This window comes from Grampus griseus (assembly GCF_964374135.1).
Source record: "Grampus griseus genome assembly, chromosome: 17".
Classification (NCBI taxonomy): domain Eukaryota; kingdom Metazoa; phylum Chordata; class Mammalia; order Artiodactyla; family Delphinidae; genus Grampus; species Grampus griseus.
Window position 1 is genome coordinate 52,771,581 of NC_139011.1, and position 12,828 is coordinate 52,784,408.

Below are 12,828 nucleotides of genomic sequence, written 5' to 3' on the forward strand. Positions count from 1 at the left end.
ATGAACTTAAATTCCGTGTACGTTCTTCAAGTGATTAAAGTGGGCTACAGTGAGAAAACCCAGAAAGCATGTGACTGAATTCAGGACAAGAACACTGCAGGCAAAGCAAGACTGCTCCCTTGACATTGATTCGAAACAGCTATCACATTGCTCAGCCAGAGTGTGTGTACTCCCGGTTAACTCCTTTCTTATAAGCCAGAGTGTTTGCCAACTGTCATCAGCATCACTGACTTTCTGGGCCACTTCAGCATGAAGGATCTCTCGTCTGAGGTTAAAAGTGGGACCATTTATGCTTTGTTGGTTTTGGATAATTTAAAGTTTTAAGGGTGTTTTAATATTTTCTTCTTGCTAAAGAGAATACTAAAAGTACTTCACATGTTGGCTGGTGATGAAATCTGTTTTGTCAGGGATTTGTAATGTGCTGTTTGCCTTAATGATTCAGTTTTTATACTTTATCAAAATTATATTTTTGCCTTTATATGTTAATTAAGGCTGGACCTGATACAGTATGTGTCTTCCTTCATAATAGCTTATTGTTCTTCAGTGACCCTATTTAATTTCTTACCACAAAATCTGTTCTAGGGCAAAAATTTTAATCTGATTAGAAAAGTACAAAAAACAATCATCACTCATAATACTTAGATAAAATATTTATGTAAGTATAACTCTAAAGCAAAGGTAAAAAGTTCAAAACCCTGGGCTTCCCTGGTGGTGCAGTGGTTGAGAATCTGCCTGCTAATGCAGGGGACACGGGTTCGAGCCCTGGTCTGGGAGGATCCCACAGTCCGCCGAGCAACTAGGCCCGTGAGCCACAACTACTGAGCCTACGGATCTGGAGCCTGTGCTCTGCAACAAGAGAGGCCGCGATAGTGAGAGGCCCGTGCACCGCGATGAAGAGTGGCCCCTGCTTGCCACAACTAGAGAAAGTCCTCACACAGAAACGAAGACACAACACAGCAAAAAAATAAATTAATTAATAAACTCCTGGGGCTTCCCTGGTGGTGCAGTGGTTGAGAGTCTGCCTGCCAATGCAGGGGACACGGGTTCGTGCCCCAGTCCGGGAAGATCCCACATGCCGCGGAGCGGCTGGGCCCGTGAGCCATGGCCGCTGAGCCTGCGCGTCCAGTGCCTGTGCTCCGCAATGGGAGAGGCCACAACAGTGAGAGGCCCGCGTGCCGCAATTAAAAAAAGACCAAAAAACCCCTTCTACCCACAACATCAAAAAAAAAAAAAAAAAAAAAAAGGTCAAAATCCTGTTTATTTAAAAAGATTAGGGGCAGTAATTTACTTTAATCCAAATTCTATATTCTGGCTTGCAGAGAAACGAATATCTACCTGAGAAAGATGATTATTTTCCCTCATATTTTGTTTAGTCTTTATCGTTTTCTGCTCTGCTTACCAGGGCAATGCATACTTTTTGCAAAAATTTTAACTATTACAGCAATGCATGATATGAAAGTCCCTCTAAAACCACTCTGAAGAGATAACCACTAACAATAGTTTGGGGAACATTGAAAGAATGTTATTTAAACTCCAAGATATTTGCTGCTCATGGTGCCAGGATTAATTTTTCAAAGGGTCATTTTGGTTTTGAACCACAAGGGGTCATCATAACATTACAGCAAGCACCTTTTCACTTAATTTACCCGTCAAAGAACAATTCAACAGAGTAAATCTGAAGGCTTTATTCAACAATTCATGAACCAGGAAGCATCCCATCTGGTAACTACAAGAGCACTCCCAGGAGTGGTACAGGCAGAAGGTTTTTATAGAAAGAAGGGTGGGGAGAGGAAGTCATTAGTAGAAGAAAAGAAAGGATTATTTTGGGCCAGGACAACTTATTTTTGGAGGGAAGAGACCCAGAGGGTTTTATCATGCAGCATGCGTCTTCTTCCTTTGGGATGGGGGGTGGGGGTGGGGTGGGGAGAAGGCCAACATGCTGACTAGAAAATTCCAACTGCGTGATTAAGATTACATTTCTGAGGCAGGTTGAAACTGCACTTAGGTTAGCTGTGAAATCTAGGTGGTATCATGGGCTTTAGCAAAAGTGGTGCCGTTTGGGGCCTGTGGTTTTTCTCTTTAACATACATTACCTATAAATTTTTCATTTAAAAAAGTCGCACTGCAGCTTCCACAAGTGACTTCCTGTTGTATATGTTAGATGTTTTTGGACATCTCATTAAGTGCCAAGGTATTCTCCTACTTCCTCTCTCTTGAAGGCTCACCAAACCATCACTGGTCTTCACCATAATGCAAGCCCTTCTTTTCTTCCTCCTAAATAGCAATTTTTAAAAAATGTTTTCATCTGTTATTTCACAGTCTGGTTCCATTTACCCTACATGTTCACTGCAACTTTTCTTGTTTTAAGGGTCTGTAAACAAAAAGAACAGAGTGTCTGTTGTTTATCATCCAGTTACACAAAGGGCTAAGTTGCAATCCACTGCAGTTACCCACCGACTCTACGCCCTGAATTTGCAGTCACCCACTGACTGTACGCCCTGAATTCAGGGAATTCAGGATGGCAAAAACAGGATGAAGCATTCTGTGTTTAGGATTACCGTCCCTAGATGGTTAAGATGCATATCTAAGGAAGAATTTCAGTGACTCCAGATTCTTGCACCTTCCCATACATAGAAAAGCGCTAAACTCATTGACGTGAGATGTCTGCTTCTGTGATTAGCAATAATTTCTTACCAACATGTACGCATGACTACATGTATTCCCCAGCCCCAAATTCATATTTATACTGGCTCTTCCCCTACCTCTTCAGAGCAGTACCTCAGAGCTATCTGAGAGGCTGTCTCCAGGCTATAGTCCTCAATAAGGTTCCCAAATAAAATAAAACTGAGCTTTCTCCGCTGCTACCCTTCGCACAGCTTCCCGCTGGACTCGAGAGTTCGTTGAACTGCACACGAACTTGCCTGCCGGCCGCGTGCCCGCGGGCCCGGAGAAGCGGCTGTGCGCGGCCACTGCTGCCACCCTGGGCAAGCCTGAGGACGTGAGCATGGGCCGGGGAGCACGGGGTGGGAGGAGGTTGACTGACCTGGGTCGGAATCTGTCCCCGCCCCGGCTCCCCAACCGTGAGCCCGACCCTTCCGCGCCCGCCCGCCCCGCCGCCCGCCGAGTCTGACCTCCAGCTCTCTGTGACCCCGCGGCCCCGCATCCGTTCCGTGTCGCCTTGCCCAGTCAGGACCCCGACGTGACCTCCAGTAACCCCGGCCGGTGCCCCCAGCTTTAATCCCTTGGGGCCCGCGCATCTCCACCCCGCGCTCCCGCACTCCACGCGCCCCGGTCCTCAGCTCGATCCCGGCCTACGCCGGCTTCAGGTTAAGCTTTCGTGTCCCTGCAGCGCGTGAACTTGACGGTGCGGTCTGGCCTGGCCACAGCGGTGAACGACTTGGCGGATCCCGGCGCGCAGCTGCTTGTCTCCTCCATCGGTGTGATGGGCACACCGCCTCTTTGAGTTCCTTACCAAGGAGCTGGAGCTGGCCCAGGACTGGTGCTTAGGGGCAGGGAGAGGACCCTCTTGGGACTGCTGCGCGGCCGGGAGCAGGGATCCCACCTCAGGCCCCTCCTAAGTTTGGGGAAAAAATAAATTTCTCACCCTGTGCAAGAAGGATCTGGTGCCCCAGGGCCCACTGACCCCTTGCCCCCCCACCCTCCGTGGTGCAGCCACTTTCAGAGTGGTGGTGGAATTGAATGAATTCCTGGCTCTGCAGTGGTTCCTGTGACACCTGGGTAAGGTGTGGCCTCTTGGACCTCAGTGTTTCCATCTGTGAAGTGAGAAGGCTGTCTTTAACCACTCCCTGGGGGCACTGCATGGGATGGCACTATACCGTACCTGCCCTGGCACCTGGCAGGGTGGGATGTTGTTACCCTGACAAAACCAAAGCCAGTTATCATCTGCCTTCAGACTTCTCCACATCTTAGGAAAACAGGAGTAATTTTCTAGAACTTCTCCAAGCAGGTCAGGAGGAATTTTGGGTATGTTCTGAGGCTGGGACTTTTGGGTCCCATGTAAGGTTCCCAGGAGGGCCACGGAGTAGTGGAAAGAGCATTGGACTGAATGTCTGGAGACCTGGGTTCTGGGTCCCGAGCAGCTGGGGGATCCAGACAAACCCGGAAATGAACCATCTCTGGTTTGTACCCTTCTCTTCTGTGAATAGAGAGGCATGGATTAAATGATTCTCAAGAAGCCCCTACGGCTCCCAAACCTGGGATTCTGTGGCAAGGTTAACATTTCTTCCCGGGTGAAAAATATTCCTGAGCCAAGTCCATGCCTACGAAGTACTAAGTGCATGAGAAGCTTGAAAGAACCTTCCAGAATGGAGCCTTCATTGGCCCAGAAAGGCTGGTGAAGAATGGTCACTTCCGGGGCGGGGTGGGGGGGGGCTCAGACCTGGTCCTCAAGCTGGGGAGCGATAATAATTCTAACAATGATAAGTAATGCGTAATTTACCACGTGCCAGATACTCGATAGGTAACTCACATGCATGATTCCATTTGATCCTTAGAAGTTTTGTCCCCGTGTCCACACCCCTCATGCAGACATGCCATCCCCATGAGGTAGATACCTCCATTATGCCTATTTACAGATGGGAAAACTGAGGTTGTCACATATACCTCCTTGGCCCCAGGCTATCCCAAGTATCCTGTTTCTTCACAAAGAACTTCCTGTCACTTCTGTGAGAGAGGCACACTCACTCCACAGACATTATGGGGGTGGGGGTGGGGGTGGGAGTCACCTTGTGCTTGGCCTTCTTAAGCCAGGCTTTGCAAAAACAGGTGGCTGGAGCACTGCACATGTCCCCAGGGGGCCTGCGGTTTGAAAGAGAGAGGGTTCCCCTGTGAGCCCACAGACGGCCTACAGTGACCATGGAGGCTGCCGTGTTGAGAGTCTGTCCTGGGAGGGCGATGATGATGTGCAGTCACCATCCCATCCCTGACATGCCCACTGCCCTGTTGGAGGTTGTTGGGAGAGCATTAATGGGGTGAGGCAGGCTTGCAAAATGCCTGGGGGCTAAGGCAGGCTGGCCTGGGAGCCCATGGTGGGTGTGCATGTCTCCGGGTCTTGGAATGTGAGGCATTAGCCCAGGAGCTGATGACATCTTTTTCTCTGTCCCCTGAAGGATCATTATCTGCTTTCTTCCCCTGGATCCCAGGCAGATTGGCAAGAATGGGACAGTCGTGACTTTTTTGTGATTGGCATGGAGGGTGTCCAAGGCATCTGTGAGCTGGCAGCCCCTTCCAGAGAGGCCTCCTGGCAGAGTGAGGGCCTGGTGGATACCAGCTTCTGGCACCCCCATGTGCAGACATGCCTGTGACCTGTCAGTTCTCTTCCCCATCCTCATGACAAATAAACGAAGAGAGCTTTGTCTCTCAAACATGAAAAACTAAAAAATAAAATAAAATAAACCTGAAACTTAGGGCTCTTAAGCTGTGTGTGTGTGTGTGTGTGTGTGTGTGTGTGTGTGTTTTCTTTTCAGTCGACAGTTTCATAAGAGATGTTCTGTGGGGGTAAAGAAAAGCTCTGTGAAAAAACAGGTTAGATAGTACATCCCACCCTGGACAAAGTGCATGTTAACATACTGAAGTCGCTGAGCAGTCCTTTGGTGATCAGAGCCACTTAACTTTAAAACAGCATTTTCCAAACAATTGATTGGACAAAGACTCCCTTCGTTTGGGCAATTAATGTCTTTAACAACCTGAAGAAGTAGTATTCTTTGGAATAGTATTTGAGAAATTCTGATTTATAACATTAATTTTAAAAAGCTATAAAACACGTATATCATACTATTGTATAAATATTCATGTTTCACTTGAAGAAATTATATATTTTTGAATTCACATGTATTTTATAATGTAATAACCTTACAATGTTTTCTTCTGCCCTCCAAATGTTTCTCATTTTTATTTTTTTCTGTCTATTTATTTATTCATTTTCGGCTGCATTGGGTCTTCGTTGCTTCACCAGGCTTTCTCTAGTTGTGGCAAGTGGGGGCTACTCTTCATTGCAGTGCGCAGGCTTCTCATTGCGGTGGCTTCTCTTGGAGCACGGGCTTTAGGCATGCAGGCTTCAGTAGCTGTGGCTCATGGGCTCTAGAGAACAGGCTCAGTAGTTGCGGTGCACGGGCTTAGTTCCTCGGCGGCATGTGGGGTCTTCCCGGACCTGGGCTCGAACCCGTGTCCCCTACATTGGCAGGCGGATTCTTAACCTCTGCACCACCAGGGAAGACCTATTTTTTTTCTATCTTGATGGCAGAGATCCCAGGACCTGTCTTGCTACAGCAGTAAGCTTGTATGGTAATTACATGAACTAATGATGGAAAATTCACCAGTGGGAATAATAAATGGCATTGTTATGCTGAGAATACTGTTTCTATTAGAAAATATGAACTAAGAAAAATGAATTGTTAGGTAGAAAGGTGATTTTACATTATTATAGAGGTCATTATTATACATTATATTTGCATTATTAAAGATGTCACAGAAGAAAGATTTGTAATCAGAGAGAGTTTTATACAAACAAACCTTATAGTCTTAGAATAGGAAGGGATATTATCAGAGATAATTTGATAGAATGTCATACCAACTGAAGAAATAAGGAGGAATTCATGGCTTTTTGTGTCTAATCATTAAAGAATCTGAAAAAGAAATTTCTTGATTTAAGAGTTCTCCAAATGCTACATATAATAGAATTGTAAAACATATTGAAAATTATAAAGAACTTAGGAACATCAAAAACAGCCTTCTTACCTCAAAGAAAGGGAGACCCAACTTCAAAAAGTTAAGTAATTTTTTTTAAAAACAGAAGTTACAAATCAGTAATTGAAGATCTGGAGATAAAACAAAGATATTCTGACTCTAGGTTTATGATTAATTCTACTATTTAAAAAGTGATTTATAAACTATTCATAGTTTTATACAAATATGAGGTTATTACTGGAGTGACTTTAGAGTTGTATTCTGAAATGGGATTATTCTTTAGGGGGGAAATACCTGTACTTCTCCATTTCAACCACTAGATAGCAGGCTACTGAATAAAACACAATATGGGATTTCATAGGTCTAGAGTGGTAAATAGGGTCAATGAGAAGAATGGCAAATTGCAAAGTCACAAAAGACAGGAAGTTATAAAGATTTGGATGAGTTGGGATTTACTTGAGGAGAATGAGGCCGTAACTTTCCCCTACTTCTAACGCAGTGAGAGCCAGGTCTAATGACTCTTGAACCCTGAGATATAATTTGCTTTGGTGATCTCAAATGGGTAGAAAATGAGAAACTGTTCAATCAAAAATACAGAGGCTGGGCTTCCCTGGTGGTGCAGTGGTTGAGAGTCCGCCTGCCGATGCAGGGGACACGGATTCGTGCCCCCGTCCGGGAAGATCCCACATGCCGTGGAGCGACTGGGCCCGTGAGCCATGGCCGCTGAGCCTGAGCATCTGGAGCCTGTGCTCCGCAACGGGAGAGGCCACAACAGTGAGAGGCCCGCGTACCGCAAAAAAAAAAAAAAAAAAAAAAAAAAAAACAGAGGCTGATTACACAGTGCATTTCAACATCACAGTGTATCCAAAGTAGGAGTCCTGTCTGAGTTCGATGCAAAAGGCAGAAACAATAAAGGAAAAAATTAAAAGACTTCTCTCAAATATTTAAAATATCTGTGTTGAAGGGGATGGTGGTGGCTCATCCCATGTCCACCACACAGTGGGACTGAATATTCAATAACAAAAGAATATTTAATTAAATTGTGGAATATCTACACGATGGAATGCTGGTTAGCCACTTAAAATCATCTTTTAGATATTTTTTTTTGACACGGGAAATAAGGATACTGATTGGTGGAAAAAAATTACATTGAATTATATATACCATGATATTTTTAGGAAATAATAATATACAAATATGAAAATAAAGGTATTTATATACGTCCATAAATTAAAGTTATTATTAACAGTCAACTTTCTTTTTGTGTTTTCAAAAAGGTTGTGCTAATCACGTATTGCCTCTGAAATTGGAAAACAACAAAACTAAACATTAACAGAATGGTTGGTAAAGCACCTCCTTTGCCATAATCAGTACCCGAAGCTCCCCTGCTGTCCACTGTCCAAGCCATTCAGAGCTTGCCCAGCGCTCTCACTCCCTCTCTCTCTCTCTCTCTCCCCTTCTCCTGGTGCTGGCTACCTCATATCTGTTTTCCCTGGAGATGATGACATTTGGGTGGGTCTATGAATTTACTGTTTAGGTGCCCAGTTTTGCCATTTATGAGCAATAGTACTGAATATGGTTATGATTCTTTGATTTAAATTTTAATGACTTTTACATTTGAATGTCTAAAACAATATTTTCAAATTGTGGTTTACAGACCACTTTACACTGGTTTGTTAAAAATGCAACTTCTTGGTCTTTTTCCCAGGCTCAATGAATCTAAAATTTTGGGAATAGTGTTCTGGAATTTACATTTTTAACTAGCTCCCTGAGTTTGCCTTTTTGTGTTTTTAATTAACGTTTATTTATTTATTTAATTTTGGCTGAGTTGGATCTTTGTTGCTGCGCGCGGGCTTTCTCTAGTTGTGGCGAGCAGGGTCTACCCCTCATTGCGGTGCGTGGGCTTCTCATTGCGGTGGTTTCTCTAACTGCGGAGCATGGGCTCTAGGCGCACGGGCTTCAGTAGTTGTGGCTCGCGGGCTCTAGAGCTCAGGCTCAGTAGTTATGGCACGCGGGCCCAGTTGCTCCGCGGCATGTGGGATCTTCCCGGACGAGGGCTCGAATCTGTGTCCCCTGCATTGGCAGGCGGGTTCTTAACCACTGCACCACCAGGGAAGTCCCGTGAGTTATTTTTATGCACATTATAATTTGAGAACCTTTGGTAATGGCTGAGATCAAGCATGAGAAAAATGAGATAAAAATATCAAACTAGTGAACGCACTTAAAGTCTGAATATAAAAAAAAATAAAGTCTGAATATTTATCAAACTCCTCATCTGAGCTATTTTTCCAGCAGATGCTTATATATTCAATATTTTTAAAGGTACAAACATATAGGGACAAACTAATAATAATAATTTTAATAATCTAAGCACTCCCCCACCACCCACCAAAAATTTACTACTTTCATGAAAGCACCCAGTATGTATGTGGCAATTGAAGTGAATAAACCAAGAAGCAATGTCTTAAAAAATAAAATGAAACAAAACAGCATTTCAGAAATAAAGCTTCACATAATGGAGGAATAAATCTGGATTTAAACATTCTCTGCTATTCCTGACGCCAAATGGCACCTGACAAATTTGGACACCAGAGGAGTTGATGACAGGGTGAAGAGATTAAGTCTTGAAAGCTTTCACAGCTGGCTTTTCAGCTTGACCATGGGCTCCTCTTGGGCACAGGGCTGTGTCTCACATTCTGAGACTAACATGTGGAAGGAAACTGTGACCTCCAATTTCAATCCATAGCAGGTTTCTCCAAAATGTTGGAGAGAGAAAATTGGTCACAGACTAACAGTCAGAGAGAAAAGCATTGCCAAGGATGCAGTTGATGGTGTCCTAGGAAGAGAAAGCTGTTTCTCTGGAGAGAAAGGCTTGTATGGGAACAACAGATATAAGAGAAGTATCAGGTTGTGGAAATGCCCCGAAACCACAAGTCAATCAAAAACCAAGGTTCTTTTCTCTGTTAACTTTTTTTATAGAGTCTTGCTTGAATTAAACATGGCACCATGGAAATCCAGGGCATGTTTCAGTAAATTGTAAAAAATGTTGATTTATTTAGGTTAGAAATCAGTCTCTAAGCAACTGGTTTTTGAAATGTTTATGAAAACTGTGCAAATATTTTTGGAATAAAAGTTTTGATTTTTGTTTGTTAAAATGCTCATTTAAAAAGAGTTCATCTAAGTATTCAAATATGGTTTTCTTTTCATAACAATTGTCTTGATACTTGATTATCTGTGGCAGTCATGAGAATTGCACCTTGAGAACCTCCTACTAGAGGAAGCTGACTTACTGAGGGACAGCCAACTGTGCATTTTCGCAGAGGTAACCTCTCTGATGCCCAAGTGTGGTGGGCATACTCAGACCTATTATTGAGAGACAGGGGATGCTTCTCAGCTCACTTTGTTAAAGTTTGAAAGCTATTAAATTCAGGGGAGATTTGTTATAAAACAAGAGATAACTAATACAACCCCTTAAAGCCATTTACTTATGTTAGTTTTTAGTGTACTATGTAGTTATTATATATAATATATTACAATAATGATATTTATTGGGCATTTATAATGTTCCAAGTACTGTTCTAATTGCTTTACATGAATGGAGTTATTCACAGCAACCCTATGACATTTGTGTTATTATTATTTCAAATTCATAGATAAGAAAGCTGGAGTGATGGAGAGGCTAGGTAACTTTCCTAAGGTCACAGCACTGGTAAGTGGTGTTAACGGGACTTGAACTTGGAAGTCTACTTTCAGAGCCAAGCTCTCCTGAGGTGACAGTCAAGCTGTCACCTGGGGCTGTAGTCATCTCGAGGCTCAGCTAGTGGTGGAGAATCTGTTCCCAAGTTCAGTCACATAGTTGTCAGCAAGTCTCTGTTCTTGCTGTTTGATTTTTGGCAGGAGGCTTCCTTCCGCACCATGGGAACTTATCTCATTAGCGAGATTACAAATGAGATCATACTATATAGAGTTTGGTTTTTTTACCCCACCCCGAAATATATTGTAAATATTTTTCCATGTAACTAAATCTATTTCTAATCATCATTTTTTTTTAAGGTTTGGATGCAAATTGTCAACTTGAAAAGGCAGATGCTTTTAGGCAAATCAGCTAAAATATCATGGAAATACTCTCACTTTATCTTCTTTGATTTATGCACAATATCAGGGAAACTTCACTCATCAGTTGGCTGTCGACTTCTTTGAGTCATTACTATTAAAAAAAGCAAAATTTGTGTTTTTTACTTGACAGCAGAGATCTTACCTGCAATTTATTATTATATACTAACATTTATCTTCTTTTTTTGCAATTATAAGATAACTTATAAAACTTGAAATTCTACAAGAGCTAAATATTCTATTTTTCAGTGCTAAATGTAGAGCTATGCAAATTAACAGGAGTGATTCACTACTATAGTGGAGACAAAGTATTTTCAGTAATTGAAAATTTCTTACTGACTTGTCTGAATTATTATGTTTTTTTGGTGTTATGATAATGAAAAATAGTCTGCCAAGGGTAGCAGGAACATTTCTCTCATCTCTGAGTTTCACATGAAGGCATCCTACTTAGAGGTTCTTTATTATTGGTTTATGAGAAGAAAGCTCAGAGAGGAGCTTTGCACTGTTGGTTCCACATTTCACTTTGTATGTGAAATTGGCTTAAAAGAGCCCCATACTAATTGTCTTTACAAACACAAACCCTACACCTTGGGGAAAAGGAAGTCAATAAGATGAACACCTACACCTTCAAACTGATGTTTCAAGCATGAGATCACTCTAGAGAAAATTAATCCCAGTAGGTGGAATCTAAAGAAAAGGAAAACTTGAAAAACAACAACAAAATTGCAGCTATTCCAAGAAAAACTCATTCCAAATGAAGCAAATTCTTCATTTTTATCTGTTAAATATGCCATTTGGTTATATTTTTTTCTTCTTAATCTAAAGAAGAGAGTATAGAATTGTAGGGCTTCCCAGTGTATCACTCCTTGAGACCTCCCTAATTTCTTGCGTTGCTCTTTCTTTCACTGAAATGTACTAACTACTTACAATAGAATAGAATACAAAAATTCATAATATTTTTCTATTTTCCACCAATATTATTCATGTACGAGAGAAATGAGTTTTCCCTAAATGATAGTCTAAGTCTTTAATGAGTTTTAGATTTGGCATAATTCTGTAAATCCTTTCAGTGCAATATTCTTTAGGGACTGGATTATAATTTGTTGAGTATATCTTTCACACACCAAGTTACTTAGTTGACTCAATTTATGACATATAAGCCAGAGTGTTATTCTAGGAAGTTCCTATGGGTTCAGAATCTCTATTGCCTAGGACTCAATGTGCCCTTCTAACTCTGCTATTTAAAAACTGGGTATAGGAGGGAACCCAGCACTGAGTGATTGGAGCTATGCGTTACGTATTGTTTTGAACATTATGGCTGACAAATGAGAATTTATGACTTTGGGGTAATAAGTGGGAGCTGAGGATGAGGTAAGTTTTTTTTCTTTAGAAACTGGAGGTTCAATTTATTTAATACTCTTCAGAAAACACCACTAGAGTAAAGTTTAGCGCAGAATCAGATGTTTAACACCATTTTCATTTCTTCAACTGGTGTGAGTGTTACAGGAAGCCATTTATAGGCACTAAACACAAGGACATAAAAATAAAAGTTCATTTAAAATGGGCCTTAAGTCTAAAACTTACTTGAACAAATTTATTACTTCAATTAGGATAAAATATATAATTTAAATAACTATAAATAATTAATGTGTAAATAGCATGTGGTCCCAAACAGTGTTTGCGTGGTCTCCAAAACAATGAGGCAATTACGCACAATAAAGAGAAATACACACAGGAGACCCTGCAGTAGGATGCTATTCTACACGTTACTGATCCTTTTGGAGGGGTTTGTTGGGCTAAAAGAACACACTGAAGATGTGTGGTTAACATTTTAACATTTTAAAGCTTGGTGAAAACCCTTAAAAGTTTCGAATGCGTAAGTAACTTTTGTCTCCTGGAACGGAATTTATATTGTCAACAACACTTCCATTTAATTGTTGGTGCTTTCCAAAAGAGAACTAATCAGTGGTTTCTATTTACTGTTTTCATTTCTAAAGAGCTTAAAAACCA

At 41.9% G+C, this 12,828-nt stretch overlaps 1 pseudogene across 1 annotated transcript; it reads left to right on the top strand.

The window, feature by feature from the left end:
- LOC309835261 (D-dopachrome decarboxylase-like) lies at positions 1–5,301 on the top strand (annotated as a pseudogene). The gene is made up of 4 exons: positions 1–49; positions 2,877–2,998; positions 3,350–3,499; positions 5,130–5,301. The product of its transcript is annotated as a D-dopachrome decarboxylase-like (transcript).
- The last annotated feature ends 7,527 nt before the right edge of the window (positions 5,302–12,828 follow it).